Below are 8,453 nucleotides of genomic sequence, written 5' to 3'. Positions count from 1 at the left end.
CCCCCCGTGGTCCTGACATCCTTGCTCGTGTTCTCCCTCCATCTGCTCCTCATTGGGACCTTGGGAGCTCAGTCCAGTGCTCCAGTGTGGGTCTCTGTCTCTATCTCCATCCATCACCAGATGAAGGTTCTATGGTGATATGAAAGATATTCGTCAGTATTGCTATGGGATAGGGTCATTTCAGTTTCCCTATCCTCAGCTTCCCAAGGGACTAACTGGGGACATCAATTTAATGTTTATTTCTCTTTGGCTATTCAGCCGCCTTCTAAGAAAGTGAGAAATGAGAGAAAAGGAATGAATCCCATGAAGCTTTTATTCAACAAGGTCGATGAGGTCCGGGATGTAATTGGAATAAGATAAGGTAAATTATGACCCGCGGATACATTTTTACCTTAAGCATGCTCCCAGGATGGAGAGTCACATACAGCTGGGCATACCTAGAAGTCCATTGCTCCTGGAGCAGAAGCACAGTGAGGGCTCAGGAGACCCCTGGGGGAGCCATCCATGGTCAGGCCAGGCAGTATAGCGTGGCTCCTGGGGACTGTGAGGATTCGCTCTGCTGATCTCTCTAAGCTATGAAAGGCTCAGCAAGGTTTCTGTCGAGGAGACATCTGCTGGAACTCAGAAAAGGATGCCCCATAGGAAGCGCCTCTGCTGATCTCACAACATCCTGTTTCCAACCCCATTCTTCTCAGAGACAAGCCCAAAGGATCAGAATTTCTCTTCTAAAAGTGGGCCGCAGAAACTAGAACCCTTGTTAAATGCTAAGGGCCAAGCCCATCCAATATTCTTATTTCCCTAGCTTTGCCTATAAGTGTTGGCCATAAAAAGAAATTCTTTGGCCTACCTTGCCTGAACCTAGGTCATAGGACCTACATTACAGAAAGGATCTTGCCCCACAATATAGGTTTAAGAAAGCCCTTCAGAGAAATAGTTTATTCCTCCAATTCCAAACAAGCTTTACACCTGAGAAAACCAGGAATGGTTAAAGAACACATTCTTTTTCATTACATCTAAAAAGAACGACTTTTAACTTTTTTGAGACAGGGTCTCACATAGCCCATGCTGGCCTTTGCTATGTAGCCAAGGCTGTCCTTGAGTTTCTGATCCCCCTGCCTCCACCTCCTGAGTTCCGGGATTAGAGTATGTACCATTATGGTACCTGGCCTTTGGGGTGGGGAGCCATCCTTTTTAAAATCTTATTTTGTGAGACTGGGGAAGAGAACTGCATAATAGGGGAAGTGTCTTTGTAGATCTGCAGTCCAGGCTTTGAACTCCCTTTCCTTCAGAGTTGGGGCAACACCTGTCCATTCTGAGAGGGGCAAGATCCTTCCTACGCCAGGAAGATGAACCTGGTCACCCAGTCAGGGTGCCTTTATCAAACAAAAACGTGGAAAATCTGCAAAGAGAAGTGACTGAGTGACCAATGGCCACACAATGACCCTTGTGACCCGATGCCAAGACACCAGCTCAGAAATGTATAAATCGCCCCATCTCTAGTGAAGTTGCTACAAGCCAGGGCATTTCAACCCGGGCTTCAGAATTAACCCAGGGGATTGTTGAAGTTCCATCCCCAGAATTTCCAATCCAGCAGGTTCAGTAGGTTGAGGGTGAACTTGAGAATACATTTCTGTGAAGTTCCTAAGGAAGGGGGATGCCGTTGGTCCAGCAGCATTCTGGACGGCCCAGGATGTTGCAGGTCCAAGAGACTTTCACAGTCACTGCTGTAGACTGTATGGGGAGCCAGAGAACAGCCTACTGGGGCAGAGAAGGTGGTTCTCTCTGTCTCTGTCTCTGTCTCTCTGTCTCTCTGTTTCTGTCTCTGTCTCTCTGTCTCTCTCTCTGTGTCTCTCTCTCTCTGTGTCTCTCTCTGTCTCTGTCTCTCTCTGTCTCTGTCTCTCTCTCTCTTTTTCTTCCGAGACCAGTTTTCTCTGTGTAATTGGAACTCCTTCTGTAGACTAGGCTGACCTCGAACTCACAGAGATACACCTGCCTCTTTGTTTGTTTTTGTTTTTGCTTGTTTTGTTTGGTTTTTCAAGGCAAGGTTTCTCTGTGTAGCTTTAACTGTCTTGGAACTTGCTCTGTAGACTAGGCTGGTCTCAAACTCACGGAGATCTGCCTGCCTCTGCCTTCCGAGTGCTGGGATTGAAGGTGTGCGCCACCACCGCCCAGTGCAGGTGGTTATTTGAAACATGGTGAAACCTGTGAAGCACATTTAAGGCCAAGGGACTGAGGAGTAAGGGCCTCCTTTTTTAAGTTGCTCTGCTTGGAAGCAGACCCTGGGAAGACAAAGAATCCATCAGACCTGAGTGAGACCTGTCTTAGCCTGTTGTGGGTGGTAGTCTGAGCAGCTGACCCTAACCTCTGATTCAGACACACTAGACAGGAAAAGAATTAGGAACCTCTGGGTGTAGTGGCCCATGACATTAGTCCCAGCACTCAGGAGTAGAAGAGGCAGATCTCTGTGAGTTCAAGGCCAGTTTGATCGATAGAGTGAGTTCCAGGACAGCTAGGGTCATATATAGAGATCCAGTCCCCAAACCAACCAACCAACCAACCAAACAAACAAACAATAGAAGTTGAAACATAGAGGAATGTGTGACAGTCCAGATATGAAGGTCAGCTTGACACATACTCAAATTGCTAGCAGCTCAAATTTTTTATTTATGAATTTATTATGTATATAATATTCTGTCTGTGTGTGTGTGCAGGCCAGAAGAGGGCACCAGACCTCATTACAGATGGTTGTAAGCCACCATGTGGCTGCCGGGAATTGAACTCAGGACCTTTGGAAGAGCACGCAATGTTCTTAACCACTGAGCCATCGCTCCAGCCTGCAGCTCAATTTTTTTTAAAAATTATTGACCCAATAATGATTGTATCTAAAGCTCTTAAGAATAAGACAATTTAAAAAAAGAATAAGATAGTTATGTCCAGAAGCAACCTTTTAAGGAGAACTAAATCAAATGGACTTGGTGTTTAGTAGTGAACGTGAGCACATATGCAGTGTGTTTACTAGTGAATGTGAGCACATGCAGTGTGTTTACTAGTGAACGTGAGCACATGCAGTGTGTTTACTAGTGAACGTGAACATATATGCAGTGTATTTGAAGAGCGACGGGGAATATTAGGAAGAAAATTAGGAAAACCTCCCAATTTTCTATCCAGTTGGAAAACAACAAACAAACAAACAAACAAATAAATAAATGAATATCCCTTTTTGAATGACCAGGGGTGAAGTAATCGGAAAGAATCAGATGGATTAAGAGACTGGACAAGGGATGAAAGGACCACAGGGTGCAGAGCTGGCTGGAGAAGTGGGGCTCAAACCTGGGGTTTTATGATATATGTCCATAGATGCCACTCTTTACCCCTTAAGTCAGCCCACAGAAACTTTCTCTTTCTTTCTCAAAAAAGACTTTCTCTTCTTTGAGGTGGATTGTAGGAACATTGCAGAATATTTGTTTAACTATGTGAAGATGTGTTGTGTTCGTTTTTGTTGTGGAATTAGTTTAACTATGTAAAGATGTTTTATATATCAACTACATGATTAAACATTTTACATATTATAGGTGAAAAACAAATTATCTCCAAGAACCCACATATATTCAACTCCAAGTAGCTTGTTATAGATTAACAGAGTGTAAACAAGCAAGGCATTTTTCTCGGTCCATTCGTACTAGCAGGCTGCATTTTATGGTTACAAAGAAAGGAGCAATGATTTTATTATTTTTCTCAAAAGATAATCTGATAAAAATATCTTAAAAGAATCACAAATCTAAACTTTTATATATGAAAAGCAGTCAGTTCTATTTTAAAACCTTAGGGTGTGTGCCCACTCATTGACAGTTTTTTTTTTAATATCAGAAAGATGGGGGCAGAAATGGGCACAAGGAAATAATTATCATCTTTGGTCACCAACTCATCCTAGCAAGAAAGGCAGCCAGGCAGAAATTGTTAGGTTGCCATTGTTCTTGTGCCCTGACCGCAACAAGTCCCTTGCTCCACTACTAAAGTGTCTTTCTAAACTTTAAATTGTTCCCCAAGATTTTCTGTACCAAGGTCATTAATAAAAACACCTTAACCTAAACTTACTAACAACTCTACATGTCTGAATTCTTTCTAAGGGTGGTGGTTGAATCATTCATCTGCTCCAGCAGCAATGCTTGGAAAAGTCCATCTCTATTATTGTAAGTACCAATAACACTGCCCAGTGAGGGGTCAGGGACCCCTTGGGAGTTTTTATACAACCCATAGATTATGAGGGGTGTGGTGACTGTGAAGGCGACAGTCAGAGCTATGCTCAGTAACAGCACGAGGTCTTCAGGACGCTAGTCCTTGGGGCTTTGCCTCTCCTAGCCTCACTGAGGCGTGTGTTCCGTGCGTTCCAGTGCTGCCTTCTGGTCCCTCACATGGACCCTGACAACAATCACCCACAGATGTGCCTACAGGCCAAGCCAGCCTAGGTAAGAGAGATTCCATTCAGGCTTGCCTGCCAGGTGACTCTACGCTGTGGCAGGGGCCACTGAGCCAGACTGATAGATGTCACGCCTGCCTTTCAGCGTTAATAAAGCTTGCCTTTATGGAGCTCATTTTATATGTCAAGCCTGTTGTGAATTCCTTACATATGTTGCAGTGTTTATTGTTTACTACAGTCTTATAAAGTGAGTAGGTGTTGCTATTGTCTCTGTTTTACAGGAGAGAAAACAAAGACTCAAAGAGCTTACATAGGATAGTAGGGATAGAACAGTCAATAACATGCTTGTCTTGGAATATGAATTCAATCCCCAGGTGAAAAAGCCACGCATGGTGGCCTATGTTTGTCATCCCTGTGCTGGAGAGACCGGGACAGATAGACCCCTGAGGCTCATTGGCCAGCTTGGCTTCAGGCCAGTGAGGGATAATGAAAACAGACAGCTCCTGAGAGACAACTCCCAAAGAACAACAACCAAAGTTGTCTCTGGCCTCCAATTATATGCTCAGATATGTACACCTGTACACATACACCACACACACACACACACACACTCACACACACACATACACGCACACACACGCTCACATACACGTACACACCCACACACGTACACACTCACACACATACACTCACACATACACACACACACACAAACTTAAGCAATTTATTCTAGGTAAGCAGTGGGGCTTGATTCAAGCCGAGGCAGTACAATGGAAGGACTATTGGTTTATATTGTCTTTTACCTGGAGAGCATTCCCTTGCCATGGAGAGGAGGCCAGCTCACCAAAGGAGGAAGCACATGACCCAAAAGAAAGAAACGGAATCTTTCCAGAGGTCCTTGTGTTGACTAGTTACTCTGTTCTGTTTTGTTTTGTTTGGCTGAGACCAGTTTTAGTGGCTTACTATCTGCAGAGATGAAAATGCGCCAAGAAAAAGAAATGATGCAAAAGTCATAAGTGTTTTCCTCCGGCAGCCTACGGACCGGCAAACAGACAGAGAAGCAAACAGAAAGTCGTAAGTGTTTTCCTCCGGCAGCCTACGGACCGGCAAACAGAAAGGCGCGAGCACCCGGAGCCTAAGTGGAGTCATACTTAAAGAATGAGGTTGTCCAGAGCGAAGAAGATTCACCAGTGTCAACTAGAGGTGACTGACTGTGTCCTCTGACGCCAGGCACTGAATTTGGCTCCTTTTTTTGGCCATACTGTGATATTTCAAGCAGGACATAGTAATTTGCATACTTCAAAGCTTGGATCTCTCATCTGTGCCTCTTCTGAGCTGACTGCAGGGTACTCACGAGGTCTGAGGTCTCCTGGCTGTCTCCTCTGTGCTGTGACATTGCTTAGGGCTTAATTACAAGTGTGCTCTGCTGTCAGTGCTGCAGTGAGACCACAAGTGAGCTAGGGAAAGCAGTTGTTAAATAGAAAAATGCAATAAAGAAGCCATGAGTGTTTTTCCACTAATCAAATCATATGCCAACTTATATTTTAAGCACCAGCTTATTAAAGAGGGTCCAATTACACCTCCCTTTCAGGTAGTTCTTTAGCCACAATTATTTGTCGTTGGAAGAATTACATTCACAAATAATTACATCTGCACCTGTTTAATTGTAGGCTGAAAACAAAGTGCAAGCAGTTAATTATTTCTCAGATGGCTGATGCTACTTGTCATTAGCTGGTTTGGCACAAATTACACAGGCTGTTCTTTGCCTACAAAGGGCGGTGGCCCAGGTGACACAGTCTAGTAGGTGAGGACTTCCAACTCTGCCTGGGTGTCTTCTCTGAAGTCAGCATTTAGCCTATGCCTACCGCTTTCTCCACATGTCTCAGGGTCTTTCTGTGACTTGCTTCAGTTGGTTCTGATCTCTTTAGGAATCATCTTGTGGGCTTTTAGGATGTATGTTTTCCTTTCCCCAGTTTAAATCCAATTTTTCAAGTCCCTCTCCCAACTTTCCTTACATGGAGTGAGACTGAAGAAAACATTTTATTTATGGGAGAGGTGGACACAAGGCAGGAATAGTTTCTTTCTCCAAGGGGCCGGTATGCTTACATTAGGAACATAAGAGCGAAGTCCTTAATAGAGAGACAAATGGTCTAGGGGGAAGAGGAAGGGCCAAGAAAGCCTGTGTGTAACAGAGGTCATGTCAGAGTTGGGTTTCTGTGATGAGGCCCCCTTGAGCAGGACGAGATTAGGAAAGGGAGTTAAATAGCTCACATCTAGCACATATAAACTCATAGATTCTCACATGTACAGCCAACGGAGATAAAAGGCAGATGACGGAATGAGAGAAAGCTGCAAATTACATCTCTAGTGAGATGTTAATACCCAGAATATAAAGAATGCTTAAAATTCAATAATAACAATAGTAAAACAACCTGATTAAAAGGGGGCAAAGGACTTAACTAAATGTTTTTTTCTGAAGAAAATATGCAAATGACCTATAACGCAAGAAAATATGTAAATGAATGTAAATGAAAAGGATAATGAAATACCACCTGACATGGCAGGGTGGCTGTTGATGGGTGGTCCTGTCTGTGCCAGTGAGGATGCGACTTTATTATTGGTAGAAAGCTAAAATAGCATACCTAGTATGAAAAGTGTAGTGATTCCTCAAATACTTGGAAATAATGATATGCCCAATAACCCTCCTGCTGGGCACAAACCAGAAACACTGAGAACAAGAAGTCGGTCCCATTCCCAAGTATCCATGCTCATGGCAGTACAGCCGCAGAGAAGCAAGATGTACATATAGTGTACACATATAGTATATATACATATATGTACATATAATGTGCATGTAGTGTGTGTACATATGTGAGTTGTCACTCATCCCTAAAAGGAAGTTGTGGCACGTGCCATGACATAGATAAAGTTTGAGAGCACTATCTGAAGTGAAATAACCAGTCATAAATGATACACTATGTACGACCCCAAGATTCTAAATCAAATTCATAAAGAGCAGTCAAATTCGTAAAGACAAAAAAAAATTGATAGACTAATTATTGCTGGGAGTTGAGAGTAGGCAAGAGCCGAGGTTAAGATGAGGGAGTCCTGGAGAGGTTTGTACAAAGACAGGCCTAGTAGGTGAAACATGGTCTTCTGCTTGTACAACACCAGCCTTGTGACGTCGCGTGGGTTTGTGCATCAGATGGGTGTGATATTCCTTCAGTAAACTCTGACTACGCTAACGCTGCCGTGCTGCGCGTCTTCAAAGGCTGCAGATGACAAGCGTCACATTGTGCATATTTGCTACAGTTAGAGAGCAACAGGTCACCACGTCACATCCATTGGGGTGACTGTTATCACAACCAAAAACAAAAGAGAAAAATAACAAGCGTTGGTGTGGACGTAGAGAAACGGAGCTTCACGCACTGCTGGCAGGAGGCAAAATAGTCCATTTGCAATGAAAACAGTTTGCTGTTTCTCAAGAGGTTAAATACAGAATTAGAGTGTGATGTGGCCCCGACATGCACATGCTAGTCAACTGAAGGCAAGGGCTCAAACAAAGGTCATTGGCCAATGTTCACAGCAGCTTTCTTCACAATTAAGTCAAAGTGAAAATGACCCAAATATTTCTAAGCAAATGAATACGTGAAGAAAGAAATAGCATCCTGGAGATGGGTAATATGATGACTTCACACCCCTGTGAATGTATTTAAAGCCCCTGAACAGTAAAAGGGCTTAAAAAATTAAAAAGAATATCACGCATATATGAGTATTATAATATATGCTCATATATATATGAGTATTATTACACACACACACACACACACACACACACACACACACACATATATATATATATATATATATATATATATATATATATATATATATATATATATATATATATATATATATATATTTATATATATATATATATATGATTCTGGCACATTCCACAGCATGGATGAACCTTGGAAACATGCTGGTAAGTAATGTTAACCGACACGAGAGTGCAGACAGTGTGTTATCACCC

At 43.0% G+C, this 8,453-nt stretch overlaps 1 long non-coding RNA gene across 1 annotated transcript in view; it reads left to right on the top strand.

Annotated features, from left to right (window-relative positions):
* Positions 1–7,113, top strand: part of LOC126515689 (uncharacterized) — a 14,448-nt gene extending 7,335 nt beyond the window's left edge. Inside the window, exons 2-3 of the long non-coding RNA XR_007595913.1 lie at positions 4,128–4,190; positions 5,367–7,113. This is a non-coding gene — a long non-coding RNA (uncharacterized lncRNA). The remainder of the gene's footprint in view (positions 1–4,127; positions 4,191–5,366) is intronic.
* The last annotated feature ends 1,340 nt before the right edge of the window (positions 7,114–8,453 follow it).

Source organism: Alexandromys fortis, unplaced genomic scaffold, assembly GCF_014885135.2.
Source record: "Alexandromys fortis isolate MF-2015 unplaced genomic scaffold, M_Fortis_MF-2015_v1.1 scaffold_154, whole genome shotgun sequence".
Classification (NCBI taxonomy): domain Eukaryota; kingdom Metazoa; phylum Chordata; class Mammalia; order Rodentia; family Cricetidae; genus Alexandromys; species Alexandromys fortis.
This window is presented reverse-complemented; position numbering and strand designations above follow the sequence as displayed.